This window comes from Sus scrofa, chromosome 7 (assembly GCF_000003025.6).
Source record: "Sus scrofa isolate TJ Tabasco breed Duroc chromosome 7, Sscrofa11.1, whole genome shotgun sequence".
Lineage (NCBI taxonomy): Eukaryota > Metazoa > Chordata > Mammalia > Artiodactyla > Suidae > Sus > Sus scrofa.
This window is the reverse complement of record NC_010449.5, coordinates 21,436,157-21,457,670: the sequence shown is the minus strand read 5'-3', so window position 1 is coordinate 21,457,670 and position 21,514 is coordinate 21,436,157. Positions and strand designations below refer to the sequence as shown.

The 21,514-nt window shown below is 39.0% G+C and overlaps 5 non-coding genes across 5 annotated transcripts; 1 reads left to right on the top strand and 4 right to left on the bottom strand.

The window, feature by feature from the left end:
• Positions 1,924 to 1,995, bottom strand: TRNAQ-CUG. Its single transcript has one exon. It is a non-coding gene; the product is annotated as a tRNA-Gln (tRNA).
• Positions 7,132 to 7,213, top strand: TRNAS-UGA. The gene has a single exon. It is a non-coding gene; the product is annotated as a tRNA-Ser (tRNA).
• Positions 11,670 to 11,741, bottom strand: TRNAD-GUC. The gene has a single exon. It is a non-coding gene; the product is annotated as a tRNA-Asp (tRNA).
• On the bottom strand, positions 12,446 to 12,527 carry TRNAS-AGA. The gene has a single exon. It is a non-coding gene; the product is annotated as a tRNA-Ser (tRNA).
• TRNAS-AGA lies at positions 16,389 to 16,470 on the bottom strand. Its single transcript has one exon. It is a non-coding gene; the product is annotated as a tRNA-Ser (tRNA).

Here is a 21,514-nt window from a genome sequence, read left to right as displayed (position 1 = left end):
TATTACTCTGGTTTCTTTGGATATGAAATAGCATGATCTTGCAATTTTTTCAATGTATAAAAATGCAATATATACTCATCCCTTGAGTCCTGCAGGCAATGAGAAGCGATGTGGGTGGGTCTTGAGAAAACTTAATTTCTCCTTAAAGGGTGACTGCTTCAAGTGAGAGTTTTACCTGGCTTTTAAGCGAGGATAGGGTAGTGTTTTTGGATAGAAGATGGGCTGTTTCTGCTGGCAGGTAGAATATTTGTGGGAAGGAAGAATCATTGTATTTAAGTTTATCCAAATAGGTGAAATGCCCCCTTCTAATTCTCAGGTCCTATTCTTTCTGAAGCAGGAGGATGAGGAGGGGGAGGAGTAAAGAAAAGGAAAAGAAAGGAAAGAAAGGAAAGGAAAAGGGAAAGGGGGAAAGAGAGCTCTAGTATTTGTGGAGTGTATTCTTTAGGGCTTACCATGGTAAAAACACAGTAAAAATATACTAAAAATGGCCTTCCTTTCTTTATTTTACATATAAAGAAACCAAGGTACAGAGTAGTTAGATATCTCAAAAATTACATAGCTAGATATTCACAGAGTAAGATTTCAGTCCCAAAGTGTCTCTTTTTCCTGTCCTACTATGCTGATCCCTCTGTACTAATAGAAGCAGGAGGTAGCTCTGTGAGGACTCCACTGCCTATGGCAGTTGTTGACATTAAGTTAGGTTATTTCTCTATTTTTTGAGTTCAGGTACTGGAGTTGAATTAGTAGAAGTTTTACTATGGTGTTCTATGTTTTAAAATAATGCTATGGACATCCTTATTAGGAATTGGTGCCAACTGATGTTCTTTGCACCAAAGTCAAGATTTCATGACTTTGTAAAGTAAATGTACTCATGGAAGGTGAGGAACTGTGTACCTATAACAAAGGGTTTTGGGGCCCCAAGATTATATATCTGCAGGAAGCATTTTCTAATAATAGCCTCCATGCAAGGTTTGCACAAATTTTATCATTGGTAGAAATGAGAATATGCCCTTTTCCCAAATTCCTGAGGAGTTAAGATTTCTGGTTGGTTAAGATTTCTGAAAATAAGATTATAATCAGGCAATTGTCTTCAGAAGACACAGTATCAGTTAGTCTGAAGTATTAGCAACTGCAGGAATACACCAAAGAAAAAAAAAAAGATGTGGGTAGGTGGGCATTTTCCCCTTCATTTTAGCAATTTGCTTTTTCAGATTCCTCAATATCTCTTGGTAACTGAAAATTCAGCTAAGAAAAAATAGATGAATATTTAGAACAAGAATAAGAATTCCAGCTATTAAGCATAGAGTCAAAAATCTCCTTAATGTGCTTTACATGTTAAAATACTAAGAATCAGTTAATATGTGAACGTATTTTCACTATTTCAAGGGCTTCATTATTAATAATTTGTGGAAATAATTTATGTGTATTTATGTAATATTTATAATTCATACAATTGAATTGATTTATATAAGGAAATTAATATAATGAGACAGTGCTAACAGCACTAGACAGAATATCATACACTTTTATTCTCAATAAATATTTACAAATATTTTCATTACAGTGCGGTGAGGAATAATAAGAATGTGACTGTCTTAATTCTTCACTCTAGAATATATTTAAATAACTTTCAAAACTATTTTCTATTTTGGCTTTGAGTCTTTAAAATTCTATTTGAAAATTCTTGCCATCTGGTCAAGATAATTTAAAAGCAGAATGTATACTTTGACGTTTTAAACTTTAACAAGGAAAAAAGTATGTATTATTTATGACAAGTATCCATATTTTAATATATGGATATATTAAAGTTTATAAAGAAAAGGTGACATGTGAATCGCGGATTCCTTGCCGACCATCCCTAAAAGGGAAACTGGAAAAGTAAGAAATTTATTCAAAAGAAAAGAAGGGAAAAAGAAAACTACTAGGTTCCACCGAGATTTGAACTCGGATCGCTGGATTCAGAGTCCAGAGTGCTAACCATTACACCATGGAACCCCGCTGTCCGTGATTGCGCTACCGCTCCTCCCTGTTAGGATATATCTTCATAGCTGAGCCCAAGAAGCCTTTAGAGACGCCGACATTTGCATCCCTGTTTTCGTTGTTTGCTCCATAACAAAACGTCCTTTTTCCTGCGCAAAACCTAAGAGCAAATCGGTTTCTAGGGATAGGTGGATCAGGGCTCTTTAGAGTCCCTCTACCTTTTCTGCAGCTCGCGGACGGCTCTCGGCTCGGCTGCACTCGAGGCTGCCCAGACCACGAGGCTGGAGGCTTCAATACAGATCCGCCAAGCCGCGCTCCCGCTAGCTTTGCCGGAGGAACTCCGAGACGCGCCGCTTCCCGAGTGTGTGTCCGGAATTCTCTTCTTCGAACCCAAGGGACGCTCTTGGAAGTTTTATTTCTTGACCTCTAAATTGCGGATGACTTTATTTGATGTGGTGGGCCAATCGGCCCCGGCCCTGTGGAGCGTTGCGCGGGGTGGGAAAAGCAGTGCGCCAAGAGATGCCTTCTGCTTCTCGGAAAGCTTCCACCTTGTGGAGACCAAAGGGTAAAGCACGATAAACAGAGTGAATGTTTTCAAACAGAGCTTTGTAACTTGATTCTCACTGAGAAAGCTGTGGCCTGCTTCTTTTACGGGGCAGCAACCTCGAGCTTCTCCCAAACTCCTCAACAGTATTGTTTTCCTGATGTCAAGCTGGGGACGTGACGTGCCCAGGACTGTTCATTGCCGCCCCAGCAGGGTGGGGAAATGGCAGGAGATGGAAGGATCCAGATTGTCAACCAGAAGGCTTGAGGAGAAAAGCAAATGTCTTCAAAGACTCGCATATGTTTAAGTTTGAACCTTCCCAACAAGAGCCCTGGAGAAGAACCGGTATTCAGTCAAGTCAATTTGTGTTGCATAAAGACGGCTGATAGATGGAAGGAACTACTTCTAGCTTGAATAGGCTGCACCTTAACTACTTCCCTGCCTCCTGTAACATCACCTGGCAGCAGCACGTGTCTCCTCAGGACTCCAAATCCTGCCAGACTTGCCTGCTGCCAGAAGGCCATCCGAACTCCTGGGTTCTGATTTCCTGGCATTAGAGACACCCAGATTTAAATTCTCATGAGGTTTCTGTTCCCTGGTTACCCCCCCCCAACACACACACACACGCACCCCAAATATAATGCATTTCTGAAAAGATATTTATTCTAACTTCATAAATGATTCAGTTTGGTCAGATAGAGATTTCTCGAGTTGAAATCATTTTAGAATTTGGTGAGCGTTAGTCCTTTGTCTTCTAGATATCTCTGTGGCGATGAAGTTAAATGCCATTCTTAAGTAGACAGGTAAATTCTTGGTCTTTTTAGTTTTTGTGTGGAGCAGTAGGTGGATCTTTTCGGTTTGGAGAATTTTTTTCACATTTATGAATAATTGTCACCCCTTTATTTTCTCTGTTGTCATTTCCTGACAGACGTTGTTGGACTTAACCAGAATGATTTTTAAATTTTCTTTTCTCCTACTTTCCATCTGTCTTTTCTGTTCCTTTTCATGAAAAAAATTTCCAACACTGTCTTCCAACCTTTCTACTGATTTTTTTCCCTATCATCACATTTTTAAAAATTTCAGAGTACTTGTTTTCTTGATGCTTTTTCAAAAATAATACCATCCTCTTACTGTCTCATAGGTGTGAAATGCTCTCATTTCTCTGAGAAATAAGAATTAAAGTAGGGATTTTTTTCCCTTCTGTTACCTACTGGTCTCTATTTCCATCACACTTTCTTCTTTCCATTTGTTTGCTTTGCTACATATCTTTCCTCAGATTTCTGATGGCCCTTAGCAATTCAAACCTATTTAAAAGGTAGACCCCAAAACCTAATTGATACTATGAGCCTGATATACCAATAGATGGATCCATTTTAGAATGATTGTATATGACAAGCCCTTGCAATCAGGGCTCCTGATATGTCCATATCTGTGGCCGGCTCAGTTTTCCCATAACAGTTTTCTCAAAGAGTAATCCTTTAACCTTCTAAATGTTTGAGATCAGAAGTTGTGTAAGCTTAGCTGTCTGTGCTTTCTGAAACAAATATAGAAAGGGACCTGGAGGTGGAGCCAATAGAGCCTTTTGCTCAAGCCACCAACATTCAATATAGCCCTTCGCCTCCACCTTTGGCTGTGCCTAGTCTCTCTAAGTTAAGAACATCTCTGTCTGGAGCATTTTAGCCCTAAAATTAAAGTCTTATCTTTGACCTCTGAGAGGGAAGGGCAATTCAGACTAATAAGCCTAAAGTTACATGTTTTTTTCAATTCCTATTAGCCTTTCCAAGGATCTGTAATATCCTTTATAGATGTTAATAACTTTGATAATTTTATAATTGTTAGCTTTCCACCTTGCAGACAGCAAGGTTTCAGCTTTATTCACTCTATTAATTTGATTACTATTTATCTAACTCTTTTCTATCTCCCAAAATGTTGTTAATAATTGTAGTATTCACCTAAATTCATGTTACACCTTCTATAGCACAGAGCTGTCTACGGGAATAAGTTATCTAGCCATGGTCTGTATCCACCAGACAACTCATATCTCAGTGTAGCCATGTGATTAGTCATAATAAACAGATTATGAATGCAAGTAACATGTTTCCCTCCAGACTTCTAAGAAGTACAGATTTTCTCAAGCCTTAGGAGATAGCAGATCCTTAAAATGGAAGAAGCTTGGGTCCCTGAATACCGCAAAAATGTGCTCCCTTTTCTTTGCTGACTCAAAAATCTACAATGGACTTTTATATGAGTAAGGAATAAATCTCACCTGCATCAGGCTAATTTGGGAAGGAAACAATGTTTCTTACCATCTGTCATTTGCTTTCCTGCTCTTTTCATCATTTTGGGGTTACATCTCTTTTAATTGCTTTTATTGTTAACTTACAAGGGTCATAAGAAAACAAAGATAAAGTCCTAGGTTTCATCACCAGAGTAAACATCAGTGTCTTTGGAAAATGACCATTAGAATCGGATGCTTGATTACTGAGTAATATCAAAATCTTGTATCTAGAGACTACATTTTTATTGTTCCAGCAATAAAATCACTATTTTTGAGTCTTCCTTTTTAAAACTTAAGTAATGATGTCAGCTTTCCATCCTAGAAAGGCAAAGAAAAAAACAAAAACAAAAACAAACAAACAAACAAAAAAACCCACAACCATACAACCCAGAAACCATATTAGCGATATTTTGGTGTATTTTCTCCCACCCCTATATATTTATAATGCAAAATTTTTACATAATTGAGGTCGTATGGCACATGATTTTTAAAATTCTACTCTTCATTTAGCATTATATTTTGTGTTTCCTCCCTAAGCTATTCACAACCTCTTCCATAATATTGTTTTTAATGGCTTGGCAATATTCTTCCAGGTATATATATAACCCAAGTTATATAATCATACCCTCCCCATTGTTGGAAATGTTTAATTATTTTATTGTTATAACTAAAAGTATCATAAACATCTTTGCACATAAATGGTTTCCTTTAGTTTGCATTACCTCCCTAGGAGAGTTTTCTCCAAAATGAGTTTACCACATTTATGGAAAGGAGTAACCATTTGCATGAGCCTCCCCAGTGGAATTTAGAAGTGCTAAAGTGCAAAGAAGGATCTTGTTTTAAGCAAAAGGGGAAGGGAGCTGTGTTAGCTTCCTAGGGCTGTTTTAACAAATTACCATGGCTTAAAATAACAGTAATTTATTCTCTCACCAGTTCCAGAGGCCAGAAATCCAAATTCAAGGTGTCCACAATTTCGGTTTTAGTGTCTGAAGGACAATCTAGTTCAAGGCTCTCTCCTAGCTTCTAATGGTTGCTGAAAATTCTTGTAGTTCCTAGGTTTGCAGATGCATCATTCCAATCTTCACCTCCCTCTCACATGGCTTTTGTCCCTGGGTGTCTGTTTTTCTGTGTCTCAAATGTCCCTCTCTTTATAAGGGCTCTATTATCAGATTTAGGGCCCACCCTAATCTAGTGTCACCTCATCTTAACTTGATTGCACTGCCAAAGACTACTTTCAAATAAAGGCATATTCACAGGTACCTCAAGTTAGGATTTCAACATATCTTATTGGGTGACACATCTCAACCCACTACAGAAACAACTGTCTCTTTGCCTGCCCTAAACGAAAAGAGAAATGGGAGAGCTTTAAGTATGAGAGAGTTTGAGGGCCTCAGCCATGAAAGGCATTCTCCCACTGGTACCTGAAATTCTGAATCTACTTGATGATGCTTTTGGCAAAGTACTTCGATTCTCAGAACTCAACTCTATAGCCATTCAAACAACAAAGAAAAAATAATCTGGTTCTGCCGTGTTTCACTCATTGAATCAAGTCCCTAAACCCAGAAACAATCCTGTTAATAGAGGTAGATTTAGCCTGGCATTTATAACCTCGTGTGTTAAGAGAGATAGAGAATGTCCCCAAGCTGTATCTAAGTTGCTTCTCCCTATTCTGTAAGGCTCCTAGGACTTTCCTCTCTGGGAAGGTGGGAAAGGGGTGAGCTTTTCCTAAGGGCATGGACATCTTTGCAGCATCTTTTTTTCTTCAGCTCTTGCACTCTTCCCACCTCTCTCACCCTGCACCCGGGCTCAAGTCGGGTTTCAAACAGTTCTTTTAAGGCAGCGGAAGGGCAAAGCAATTGAAGGCCATCGAAGATCTTTCTGGTTTTGTGTTTAACGCTGAAAGCAAACGCGACTGACTCCATGGGTTCTGATTTCCCCAAGTATCTTCCAACCCTTTTCCAGCCCCGTTGGCATTTGCAGGTCTGAAGCTACTAGTACCACCCTAAGCTCCCTCTCTTTGCCGGTTTCTAACAAATAACTGTGAACTGGAGCGCCGACAGTGACTCTGGTATGGAGTTCTTGAGCATGGAAATTCCAGTCTCTTGTCTCAGAATGGGTCTTTGAACTCTTTTTTTCTACTGAATTTCAGTTTACTGTGGACGACTTATTTCAAGTGTGAGAAGCCCTGAGTGGACATAGGAAATCCTTTGTTGCTAGACCTAGTAGTTGTGTACTCAAATAACTTTCACTCTGTCTTGATGCATAGTGATTACATGACACGCCAGACGTTGTACCTTTAAAGATGCTAACAAGAAGCCGTCTTCAGCAGGTAGTCGTGGCCGAGTGGTTAAGGCGATGGACTTGAAATCCATTGGGGTTTCCCCGCGCAGGTTCGAATCCTGCCGACTACGGTTTTACCCATACCCCTTTGGGAACCAAAGGCTCCAGCGAAATCAAACACACCTGCGTTCTAGCCTTGCTTACCCTGAATTGCTCCTTACCTGTTTCCCTTGGGTCAAATAACCTGCCCACCTTCCAACCCCCTCAATCTAGAGACTCGTGTCTGAGGCCTGACTTCTTGGAGAAATGAATCCACTACGTGTGGACCTAGCATTTATACCTATTTGAAAAAGACAATTTCTTTTTCCTCAATTACAAGTCATGCCAACTTGGATTCTCTCAGCATCAAAGTCAGATTCCATCCTCTCCTGGGGTGGAGAAGCTTTCGTTGCTACTATCTGTTCTGCGGAACTCAGGATTTATAAAAACGATATTTACTCTAACAGTTACTACTTTTGGACCTTTACACGCCCCAGGTACTGAATTGGCATTACATGCATTATCACTTAATCACCAATATAACCCTATCAGGTAGATAATATTAGCACCATTTTAAAAATGAGGAAACAGAGAATAGACTTGCACAACACTGCACAGTAAAATGGATTCTAAACCATTACTTTCTTAAATGTTGTTATGAAGTCATTTTTCACAAGCACTACGGGGAACACATTTTAGAATCAGTGGTTAGCAGACTCAGTTCTGTGTAGTTTATGGATTTAAAAATAGAAAATGAAAAACATCAGTTAGGGGAACGCTCACCAATTTGTAGCACAATTTCCTGCTAGTGCTCATTGGGTTCAGTGCCTTTGTCCTGCAGCTTAAAGACTCCAGGGGGAAGTTCTCTAGTCTCAGCCTTCTCTTCCTATCTCCAGCACATTCAGTGACCAAGAACATTCATCTGGGCCTTACAGTCAATTCAGGAAACAAAAAATAAATTCAGAGACTCAGTACTTTGATTCCCAGCAGAAGAAAGTGGGAAGAAAAAGTCCAGGTAGGAGCAGAAAACTTGAAAAACAAAAAGGAGGAGGAAGAGAGGGGGTGGAAAAGAGGAGGAGGAGGAAGGCTAAGAGATGGAAAGGATGGAGCAGAAGAGAAGCCAGCAGGGTGCTAAATATAGGAATGTCCTCGCCCCTCCTGGATACTCATATTCTGAGCTTCCTTGGTCACAGAAGCCCCTCGATGCCTGTCTCTTGTTCTGACCAGCATCTTTTCACCGTCTCCACTCTTTGAAATCAGCCCCAGATGTCAAAGCATTTCTAAAGCTCACCTCTTCTACAAAGGCACTTAGATTGTTTCCAGTTTACACTATTATAAATAGTCCTGCCATGAATATTTTCTCTTTTTAAATTTTTTATTATAGTTGATTTACAATGTTCTGTCAATTTCTGTTGCACAGCAAAGCAACCCAGTGACTATTCTTATATATATATTTTCAGTGAATACAAACAGGGATTTTTGCTGGGTGGAGATACTGCTGGATGGAATTGCAGAGTCATAGTAATTGTGTATGTTCAAGTTTTAGTGCATAGGAGTTCCCTTGGTAGTGCAGTGGGCTGTGGATCTGGCATTGTCACTGCTGTGGTTCCAGGTGGCAGCTGTGGTTCGTGTTCCAATCCTAGCCCTGAAATTTCCCCATGCTGTGGACATGGCCAAAAAAAGGTTTAGTATGTAATGTCAAAACACTTTTGCAAGTGATCGAACCAATTTACATCTTTACGTGCAAGAGAGTCCAGTTTGCTCCACATTCTTTATAAGGCTTGGTATTGTTTGTCTTTCATTATTTTAACACTTCTAGCATGTAAAGAGTTGTGATGATTAATTTTTTGTGTCAGCATTCTGGGCCATGATGCCCAGATATGAAGTCAACAGTTACTCTGTGTTTCTGTGATGTTACTATGAAGGTGTTTTGGGATGAGATAACATTTAAATTAGTGGACTTTCAGCAAAGTACACTGCCCTCCATAATATGGATGGGTCTTATCCAATTGCAAAATTAAAATAAAAGATTGGCCTTCCTTGAAAGAGGGAATTCTGCCAATAGATAGCCTTTAGATTTGAACTGTAGCATCAGCTCTTCCTGGGTCACCAACTTGCTGCCCACTCTGTAGATTTGGGGCTTTCTTGCCTCCGTAATAGCATGAGGCAATTCCTCAAAATAAATCTCCTTCACACATCCTATTGGTTTTGTTTCTCTGGGAAGCTCTAACATAAAAGTAATGGAATCTTAATCATTTTGCTTTTGGAGTTCCCATTGTGGCACAGTGGAAATTAATGTGACTAGGAACCATAAGGTTGCAGGTTGGATCCCTGACCTCGCTCAGTGGGTTGAGGCTCTGGCTTGCGGTAGAACTGTGGTTATAGGCCGAAAGTGCGGCTCAGATTCTGTGTTGCTGTGTGTAGGCCGACAGCTGTAGCTTGATGCCACCCCTAGCCTGGGAACCTCCATATGCCGCAGGTTCAGCCTAAAAAGCAAAAAAAAAAAAAAAAAAAAGCAAGTTTTACTTTTCACTTTTCCCAATGACTAGTGAAGATCATCCTTTTATATGCTTATTGGTTATTTTGATATATTCTTATGCGAAGGACTTGTAGAACTCTTTTGTCCGTTTTTCTAATGAATTGTTTATCCTTTCCACATTTATTTTTTTCTTCACATCTATCTGGATTTATACATGCAAAGAGTTTAGCTAAGCTACTCTATGGTATTACTGCCTTAGCATCCAATCTGTTTAGCCAAATGGTCTGTAGGGAATATTACTCTGACATGCACGCTCATGCCCTAGACTGCAACCTATAGGGTCACAAGCAAATGTAAGTTCCTGATATGACCTCCCCAAAAGCCCTTGTGATCAATAATCACCACTGCTTCCCAGGACTATTCCCTTGTGAACTGCTTAGATTAGAACTTTTGGCCCTCTTACCAAAACCTCTCTTTTGGTTTGGATGGACCAATCAGGCCTCAGGCTTGTAACTCCAAAGCACTCCACTCATGGACCTTAGTAAAGGCATGTGCCCCAGATCCTATTGCTCTGTCTTGTCTGTCCTCTGTCTTGACTTCCCCATATGGCCCCTCGGTGTGTGCAGTGTACTTCCTCCAGGACCTGTGAACAATAAGTTTCTCTATTTCAGTTTCTTCCTGGTCTCTTGTTGAGCCTTGACTGATTCACTATCCAATACATTGTGCTCTACTTAAATGCTAATTTAACAAATCATAACAATGCATTCTGTGTCCAATATATTCTGGACACAGTCTTTTGTAGGCATACGTAATACAAACATCTTCTCTAACATTTGTCTTGTACTTCCTTACTGGTGGCTAGTAATGAACCATAGTTTCCAATGTTGAGGTCTAATATATAAATATATCTTTTCTTTTGAGGTGATTGCTTTTTGTGTTGTCTCAGAAATTCTTGCACACTCCAAAGTCATGAAGATATCCTAAGGTATCTTTCAGAAGCATTTTTGCGTTACCGTTTATGTTTAAATATGCATTTCATCTGATCGAGTTTTGTTTACTTTGTTTCATTTACTCCATAATATCCACTTGTGCCACCAATTTATGGAATTTGGGTTTATTGGAAAGAACAATCTTCCCCTTCCACTGCAGGGTCACCTTTGTTTTGAATCAGGTGACTGTAAAAGTGGGTCTGTTTAGGACACATTCCTCTGTTCCATTAGTTTATTTACCCATCCCTCAGTTTTGTTTTTTGTTTTTGTTTTTCCTTTCAGAAAGCTTTAGCCTGATTCACATTCGCAAGCATATTACTTGAGTCTTCAGGTCTTGTTGAAAGCATCATTGTTGCCACTGCTCCTCTGCTCCTGGAACTTGGGAATCTTCTCTTCCTGCAAGTCTGTGATCACTTTGTCATCTTCCTCCATACATGTTACATGCATCCAGGGACACCAGTTTGGAGTTCCCCAGGCCAGCCAATTAGGCTGGTTGGAGCACCCATGAGCCTCCAACCGTGCCATGTTTGTATCATCATTCCAGAGTTTGCTGTCTAGGAGAGCAGAAGACTTGAACGTGCGCTTTTTGATCTGCTCCTTGGCATTTTGCCCCAGCATTTCTTTCTGTATTCAAATGTAAAGCAGATGCCAGACAACTATATTCTTATAACTTTCAATGAGCATTCTAAGTCTTCTATCACATAAACCTAGATACTTTTTTACACCTTAAAGAAGCTGTGGCTTTGATAACTTTAGAATTGCACTGAAATGTTTCTCTGATCAGAGAAGCTGGGATTAGAAGTGACGGAAACGTGGAAGGGTGAACTTTTTGTAAAGAACTGACCCAGGGATTCTCGTGCCTACTCAGTCCCAGGGCCCAGTTAGTGCCCGTGGCTGAACACACTGCAGACTCCAAAAGTCACAGCAGCTGCCTCAACATCCTAGGTCCCCAGCTCAACATTGTTAGCCAGGGTGTTCTGCAGCTTTCATATTAAGAAAGATGGAGTGTAATATTTTATTCTAAGCATTGACGACGTGATTATTGAAGTTCCAAAAAGCCAAGGAAAAAAGATACGTTATCTCCCCGTCGGGGAATCGAACCCCGGTCTCCCGCGTGACAGGCGGGGATACTCACCACTATACTAACGAGGAGGAACTGGAAGCAGACCTTTAAAGATATCTAATAAATGTAAATATTAGTCCCTCTTCTCGTCTATAAATTTGTTCTATTACGTTCATTACCTCTGATAAATCTAAGTCTGAATTCCCTCGGACTTGTCCGAGACCAAGCCTTGCTCCAACACTTCCCTCTGCCTTCTTGCTCCACCCACCTCCGCAGAGAGGTGAGACTACAGAAGGGGCAGAACGGCCTCTAATGTTGACAGTAATGGCGTCTTATTTCTTTGACGGTTTCTCGGACCAGATTTGCAAGCGACGTATCCGCGCGACCAAAGCAGTTGAACCACTGATTCCACGGAACCTCCCTGCTAACTGAAAACTGAAAACTGAAAACTGGGACCTAGGAAACAAGGACTCATTTCTGTGCGGCAGGAAAAACTAAAGAGTTATCTTGAAAATACCAAATGCCCAATAGGCTTCTAGTGGGCTTGGAAGACAGGGAAACGTGGTGTCTCGGAGAACTGTGCGGAGGCTCCGCTGGCGGGAAAATGATTACGGTTCTGCTTTCTAAGGCACCTTTAGGTCTAATGTTTCTTTAGTGTAGCGATTATGACTTCCACTTGCCACAGCCATGGAGTTTGGCCTGGGCAAAGAACAAATTATGTTTAGTCAAGGATTATCGCGCACGCTGTGGTTTCGTTTCAAATTTTACTTCTACCCGGAGGAAAACAAAACTTCGTAGTCGGCAGGATTCGAACCTGCGCGGGGAGACCCCAATGGATTTCTAGTCCATCGCCTTAACCACTCGGCCACGACTACGTACAACGACGCTTTCATTTTTCAAATGATACACAGGAAAGGTGGAAACCAGGGTACCTATAGCCGGCATACAAGAATTCGCCAGTAATATTGAGAGCTGAACATATTCCTTCAGGTAAAATAAAGGTTAGACCAAAAAATGTTTTTTTCAAGGACAACATCTCATGCCACCTATGCAACTGAGAGCCCTTTTGTCATAGTCTTCACCGCATGATCTTCAGTGTTTTCAAGCAAACAAGTCAATTCAGTAAACTCTGAAGGAGTAAATCCTGCCGACTCTGGAGACCAGGCTGTGGTCTCAGTTTGGACTCCAGAGTGTCCGCAACTAGAACCAAACTTTGCTTACTCCGAGGTGAAGTCACGTCCTAACTTCCAACCCCCACTGAACAGCTCGTCTTCCAAGAGTCCTGGACGCCCACAACTACATTGAAGAGAGAATTGGAGATTAGATAGCTTGTGTGAAATCACCTTGGCCAGGTGGCAACAAGGCAGAAATACCTGGTGACTTACATGATTACAATGTTCACTGCAGCACTATGTGTTATAGCAAAATAAAGTAAACGTTGCAGGATTCATTTAGAGAAGCAAAACCGCTGGGATGGATACGTACATTTCACATGTATAAACATATGTAAGATTTGTAGGAATTGGTTAAACAGTTTCTGAAATGCTGAAGCTCAAAATTCACGGGGAAGGTTGTCAAGAAGGGAAGATGAATGTAAGGGAGGGGATTAGAACAAGCTGGAACCCAAAAGCATGAGCTGGAGCCACATGCAATGGTCTGAAATTTGTACCTTAATTGTCTCTCATTTTGTTAGGCAGGTGTCCTGTATCTGGTGCTAAATACATTTAACATATTTGGTCCAGAAAAGGAGGAGGCTAAAAGAGGAGCCAGGGGAGGGTGGGGCGGTTGCAGGCCCCACTGCTGCAAGATAAGTCAGTAAATGAGTTAATACAAGCCACAAAATGACTTCTACTTGGTTTTCTTCCTCCAAATCTCCTGCAAGAATATCTCTTGGGAACCGTTCAACCAGAAACACACAGAAAATGGAATTCTGGACAATGTAGCTCCACTGGCCAAGATGATTTAGATATGAAAATAACATTTTGGTATTTATTTATGTATAATGATCAATACCTTACTGTCTTAATTACTGTAGATTTATAAGTAATTATGTATGTCTTAATATATATATATATACCAAGTCCTCAAATTTTGCTATCCTCAAAATTTTCTTATTTTTGAAGTTGTTCTACATTTCCAAATGTGTATTTGAAACACTGAATTAACTTCCATAAAATATATATTTGGAGGCTGATTGAGATTTCATTGGATCTATTGCTCAATTTGGAAGTAATTGTCATCTTGACAAAATTGAGTCGTCCAGAAAAATGTTCATAGTATTTTCCTCCACTTAATTTCCACCAGCAATATTTTGCAGTTTGTATTTATATTTTTTAAAATGCAGATTTTTTTGCATATCTTCTGTTAGATTAGTCCTAGGCTTTGAAGTGTTTGCTGCAAATAGAATATTTGAATTTTAATTTTCACATATATACACATACATTTGTATAAGTCTATAATGAAAGAAGATACACTCAACTAGTATTCAACTTAGTTGAAAATGGGCATGTACATATTACTTCAAATGTGAAGTAGAGTGACTGAAGAAATAATTTAGCGAACTCTGTTGCACTATATCACTCTTTTACATTTAACCACTAACATTTTTTGTTTTTTAATTTAATTTTTTAAAAAAATGAAGTATAGTTGCTGTAAATATTATATAAGTTACAGGTATACAACAGAGTAATCCATAATTTTTAGAGGTTATACCTCATTTATAGTTATTATAAAATATTGGCTATATTCTCCTTGTAGAATATATCCTTGTAACTTATTTTATACCTGTTTGTATTAACCACTAAGATTTAAATAACATCATGGTAATAATTAATATTAAACTAAAATTTTGATTAATCTTTCATATTTATTTTTATACCTTGGATGTTTCTTGATTAGTAACTTTGATGACAGTGTCACAAGAAAGCTGATGTAACACTTAGCCATTCAATGAACTTCTCATTTTCATCTGATACGAAATCATTAGACTCCAAAATGATTTATTATATTCACACCCTCCAACCATGCGTGACACAAGTACAATCATGTACCTTGTACCTAAATATCAGTCATTATTAAAACAAAGTTTATTTTCTTGCTTACTGTAGAATTTTGCATACCACTTTTTCATCAGCTCTAACATTATTTTTTTGCTCTAATATTATATTTAATAATTTCCTCTTCACTTATGTTACATCAAATGTTCACATTGTATTTGGACTTTTATTTCAATAAGTGTCTTTTTATTATTGTTCTATTGGCTTCTTTTCCTCTTCCAACTTTTTGTTTGACATAATTTCAAATTTATGAAAAAGTTGCAAGGGTAGTACAAAGAATTTTCAGAAATCTTTTACCTAGATTTACCAAATGTTAACAAATTTATCACATATGGTTTATTTTCTTAATAGAAATAGATAGATTTACATATGTACAACTTTTTCTTAACTATTACAGTGAGTTTTAGACAAGCTATCCTCCTTTTACCCTTAACTACTTCATTAGGTATTTTTTAAAAACAGAACTCTTGTCTTTCCTAACCATGGAGTAATTATAAAATCAAGATCGAAATTCATTTAATCTACAGACCTTGTTAATGTTTTGCCAATTGTGCGAATCCTTTATTTCAAGAAAAGTAGATTGCATTCAGTTGGCATATCTCTTTAGTCCTTTAATCTGAAAGAGTTCCTCAAGAAAGAGTTCCTCAATCTTATTTTGGTTTTCATTTTGAAAAACCAAGTCAGATATTCTGTAGAGTGCCCCCTCAACTTGAATTTGCCTGACGCTTCCTGAGAGTTAAATTCAGATTATGCATTTTTAGAAGGAATATACACAGTGAGACTGTGTCCTTTGCAGTTCCTTATATTGGGAGGCACATGATGTTGAACGTCCTAATACTGACCTACTATGATCACCTGATTAAGGTGGTGTTGGTCAAGCTTCTCCACAGTCAAGCTACTTTTTTCTTTATACACCACCCAGCACAAGATTTAGGCTGCTCGTTTCTTATTATACTTGGTTTTCTTGAAAAGAATATATTAAAAGAGCAAATTTAATAGTTCAGTAGAAGAACAAGAACAGTTTGTTGGAGCCACAAAATTCAGAAAGATGGCTCAACTATCCTATCTGGGAACTGAACTCCTGTGCTGCCGGTGACAGATAAGCATACATACATTGCACTAAAGAACAAGTACCTAGTGTAGAGTAAGTACCACTGGTTTCACCTGTAGCATAGACTCTTGGGCTGGGTCATCTAGCAAGACAATGTTGGTTTGCTTGATGGTGTGACAATTCTTACTAGGATCATGATTGAAATATCTCAGGTTTGACTTTCGGCAAACGAAGCGGTGAATCAAAGATTTCATGAAGTTTACTTTTCTGAAATATATTTTTTGTGTATTCTCTCAAAAGGGGGTTGGGGATATAGTGGAGAAGAAAATCCAAGGTGTGGATTTCAACAGCAGGAAACCTGTCCAGACCAGCGTTTCGTTTAAAGAAAAGCTTGGGTTTTCTGGTTTCTGGTTTTAGTTTTGTTTACCTATGGAAGAGTTTTTTGTGTTTTTTCTGTTTGTTTGTTTTTTCAAATCGTCCCACCAGAGAAGGTGCAGTGCTACACCAGTTTATCCAGTAAGTTATAATCATAGTGTTGAGAAACGGTCAGCGAGCTCCTTTTCCGGCTGACTTCAGATTGTCAAATCGATCAATTTTAGAGGTAAGGAAATTCAGGAAGGAAAAGCAACCGTAGTCGGCAGGATTCGAACCTGCGCGGGGAAACCCCAATGGATTTCTAGTCCATCGCCTTAACCACTCGGCCACGACTACACGTGTGAAGGTAAGTGTGTAGAGACAGGGATCACGTGGCAGGCTGAAAAACGTGTACAAACCCGTGTCCTTGGTGAGCTTAGTGGAAACGAGGTGAAATGAGAATTAAGAAGGGAAGCCCATCCCTCGGACATCCCTGGGATCCAGAGCACTGGATGAGAGAGACAGCGCTCACCGCGTGAGTTTCAGCATTACCAGCAAACGTCGGGGTGCTGCCTGCTCTGGGGACCTCGTGCCCCCGGGCTTCTGTAATCCTCTAAATAGGCACCAAACCTAGCCTGTAACGAAGGGGAGGCAGGGATCTTCTAGTCCGGGATCCTCGGGCTTCCCGCAGCCCAAGGCTTCGCGATGAAGGATGCCAGGTACGTTCCAAGCAGAAAATTGCTTCCGCTGATTTGTGTCCCAGGTGGACCACCAGAAAAATGATGTCGAAAGCCGCCTTGGTATCCCGTCACCAAGATATTGCTAAGCCTTCAGGTTTAAACACTGGTTTGATTTTTTGCCAGCGCAGGGGCTCTTTCTAAATTTAACCAACACAAGTTTTTTGTTTTGTTTTGTTTCCTTCTTCTTATATTTTGACCCCAGTTTCTTAGTCACAGTGTTTTCCTAAGTCTTGAAACTGATTTTGTCTAGCCTGCTTAGAAGGTGTTAACCTAATTTTTGGAAAAAGAAGCACAATGACTAGGAGGAGGACAAAGAAGAGGAGAAACCGAAGACGGAGTAATCAGCAGTCCGGAGAGAGACGAGGAGGGAGCAGAGAGGTGAAGAGTGAAGCGGGGCTTGGGATGTGAGATTGCTTTTCCCCTAAGAAAAAAATCAACTCTAATAAACCTCGTAGTTTAATGGAGGGGAGTCAGCTCTTGAGATGCATATTAAGCTGAGTTTGGGGTAGAAGCTAGATTCTACCCAAAGACAGCAGCTGAGCGGCCTTTCCTATAAAAATGAAAAATCACATATACATTCGTTTTAAATCATGGCAAGTTACAACACAGCTAATTACAAGTTTAAAGTATATGTGTTGCCGATGTGGCCATAATTACCCATACCACGGCCTTTTTATTTGATCTACACACTCTCATTTTTTTTTAAGAGGAAAATTTTCTGTTTTTTCGGTCACTTGTTAAATTTCCCTCATCAGGGGTTGAACCAGAGGCCACAGCAATGAAAACGCTCAATCCTAGTCAGTAAACCAGTGGGGAACTTCTGGCCTACACATTTAAAATAATACTTCTGGGCTACACATTTTAAATAATTTTTACATTTTAGGTAACTTCCTTTGGTACGCTAGTTTGAAGGGAGTTAAATGCTGAAGAAATAACAAATATTTCATGCTCTAAAATATTTCAGCTAAAAAAAAAAAGGCTGTGATTAAGGTGAACTGAATTTAATCAATTCTTTTTTTTTCACTTAAAATAAAATAAATGGAGCTCCTTGAAAGTTTCAACCTTGTTTATTTTTCTCTGCATTAATATGTGTGGACTGAAAAAAAAAAAAAAGGCATGGCAGAATAGATACAGATAAAAGAAGTGAATCTGAGTTCAGCTTCAAAAACCAAAATCATTCCATCTACTTTAGTCCCAAACTGGAAACAATCCAAAGCCCATCAGCAATAGAAAAGATAAATAACTGCTTTTCATAAAAAGGAATAGTAAGGCAATGAGAATAAGTGAATTTCAACTGCACATGAGTAGGGAGACTCTCATATACATAGTATTGAAGTGATGCCAGATATAAAGACATATCTCATGGTTCTATTTATATATAGTTCCAAACAGGCAAAACAAATCTATGGTGTTAGAAATCGGAAAAGTGGTGAAAGTAATTATAACTGAGAACAGCCATGAGGGATCCTGCTGGAGATGCTGGGAATGCTTCTGTTTCTCATTCTGGGTGCTGGTTACATAGGTAAGTTCACTTTGTAGAAATTTACTGAGCTGTAAAATTATGGTTTATGTATTTTTCTGCATTAATATTGCACTCTATTATATACTGATAAAAATTTACTTAATGAAAACTCAAGCTATTTTAAGCAAAGGCATGTGAATAAAGAATATAGCAGCTTACAAAATTTGGGGCACAGAGAGATAAAGGAAGATGCCAGCTCTAATCCATCCCTGCAAAAATGATTCCCCCAAAATCCCTGCAGTAATGGTCTCCCAGAGAGGCTGCTACTGTATGTACAAAGTAGAAAATAGGACATCAAAATGCTGCAGCTGGAATAGTTGATTTCAGGCATCTGCAGTGCAGAGATCTGGAGGCTTCTGTAATAGCAGTGTTCTCTCTAGGGTAGTGGCTCTCAAAATTTGGTATGAAATATGTCTATCATGACAGAAAGCAAGTTAGCCAGTGATTTGTGCCCAGGTCTTAATTTATAAAGGTGAGTGAGAGACAAGAGAGAAAGGCCAATGCCATCGAAGAGAAGTTTAATGTTACTTACAATTTCCCTAGAATCACTTCCTCTAGAAATGAGAAATCACACAGGGCCCCAGGCGGAAGCACTAGTGTTGGTCAGGAGGCGGGCAAGAGCAAAGAGAAGGCACAAGTTATAGGCTTAATTGGGATTTCCACAGGAAAGAAAGGCAGGTCAGAATAAATAGTTTAGGATTTGATAACTTTAGTAATCCAGGGAGTTTGGGGGCTTAGTTGTCTGGTACCTGGCCTTGGGCTTATTTAGAACAGGAGAAATATTGGCTTGATGTGTGAAAGTTAGATAAAGGAGATGGTTCAGCACGTGGGCTCCAGAAACCAGGAAATGTAAACAACTCTGGTGGTTAATTTGGCCTTCTGATTACTGGGTACCAAACAGAGCAATACAGAATTTTACACAGAACAGTCAGGAAGCAATTTACATTTCTAGGCAAGTTGCCAAATACTGCTGCTGGTCCTGGTTTGGGGATCACGCTTTGAGAACTACATTTTCTGGAATAAGCCATGCTCCTAGATGTAAATTAACAAAACAACTGCCACCCCTCACCTTATAATCCTCTGCAGAAAATCCCAATGTGTCCATGATAATACTTTGTCAGCACAAAACAACTGAATCAGAAGGTGCCTGTTTCCACATTTGAAAACTCTGAGACAAATCTTAAATTGCACCTAGCAGCAAGGGATCTAGGACAATATAGTTTTAATCTTCCAGCCTCTGTAGTACAGGAAGTTTCACTTGGAAGAGATGGAAATAGATCTACTGGCAATCTACTATATCCTGTACAGGTTTGGGTAAAAAATGGAGGCCCTTCGAAAAGGATTAGAAATAATGTGCCAGTGCCAGTATTGCATTGAGAGAAAGATGACATGACATTGTCCTTGAAGGAGGACCCCCCCCCACCAAGGTTAGAGACCCAGCTAATCAGCCCTTGTCCCAAAGGATACTATGTAGATTCCCATCATCTGATTTACTACTATTGTCTTTTTTTTTCCTTATTGATTTTAAGTTCTGTGTATAGTTAAGATGTAAATCTTTTGTCGGATATATTTATTAAAAACATCTCCCACTCTATGCCTTTTTACATTGCTAATGGTGTCCTTGGATGTACTGAAGTTCTTAACTTTAAAGTCCAATTTATCTTTTATGGTTATTGCTTTTTGTGCTTATTAAACAGGAAATCCTTGGCAACCCAAAGTTCATGAAAAGAGTCTATTGCTTTCCTCAGTAACTTGTATTATTTTACCTTGCACATTTAGGTATTTAATCCACCTTGAATTAGTTTAGGAAATAGTTTACAAAAGAGTCCAACATCCATATTGTTTTCCTTTGTATATCCAGTTGACCAGTACAGCCTTTTGAAAAATCTATCATTTTCCCCTTTGAACTGCAGATACTTTTTATATGTATGCGGTTTTATATTGGCATATCTATTTTCTTCCAATGATCTCTCTATCTTTATGCCAAAGAATACTCTATTAATCAGTATGGCTTTAGAATGTCTTATCATGTGGTAATAAAAGTCCTCCAGATTTGTTCTTTCTTTGCAAGATTTCTGAGACTATTCTAGGTCCTTTCCACAAGCACATATATTTCAGAGATAGTTTGTCAATTCTCTCAGAAGTCCACTTTGACAATTTTATTTCAAACACATTGAATCTGAGTCTTTCAATCAATGAATATATCTTTTCATTTATTTAGATATTATTAAAAACTCTCAGAGTTCCCATCGTGGCGCAGCGGTTAACGAATCCAACTAGGATCCATGAGGTTGCGGATTCGATCCCTGGCCTTACTCAGTGGGTTAAGGATCTAGCATTGCCGTGAGCTGTGGTGTAGGCTGCAGACACGGCTCAGATCCCGCATTGCTGTGGCTCTGGCATAGGTTGGCAGCTACAGACCCCTAGCCTGGGAACCTTCATATGCCGTGGGAGTGGCCCTAGAAAAGGCAAAAAAAAAAAAAAAAAAAAAAGATAAAAATAATAAAAAAATAAAAATTCTCAGCACAGTGATTTGAGGCTTTTAATATAGCACTCTTGCACATTTTATTACATTTATTATTGTGTTTATTATTAGAATATTGATAGTTTTCTTGCTATTGTAAATGACAAAAAATTGTCTATTTTTACTGGTGTAGATGAATACAACATATATTTGAATATGGGGTTTTGTATCCAGTAAATTTGTTGTTTAAAAGAGCGTTATTTTAATCTGACAACTAGTATCATTATAAGAAGAGGAAATTTGGGTACACAAAGAGACACCAGGGAAAAGCATGCATAAAGCAAAGGACATGTGAGGATACTTCAAGAAGGTGGCTATCTGTAATCCAAGGAAGAGGTCTTTGGAGAAACAAACTTGTTGACACCTTGATCTTGGACTTCCAGCTTCCAGAACTGTGACAAAATTAATTTCTATTGTTTAAGCCACTCAATCTATGGGAATTACCGACATTTTGTTATGGCAATCATCTACATATTGCCTTTCCATCCTCTGTCCTTTATAGCTATCAGCCATTTTCTTCTATTTCATTTGTCTTTCTTTTGAATCATTCAGCTTTAAAAGAATATCCTATACATAACCTAGTCACTTTTTCGTAGCATCAATTCAGTTCTCCAT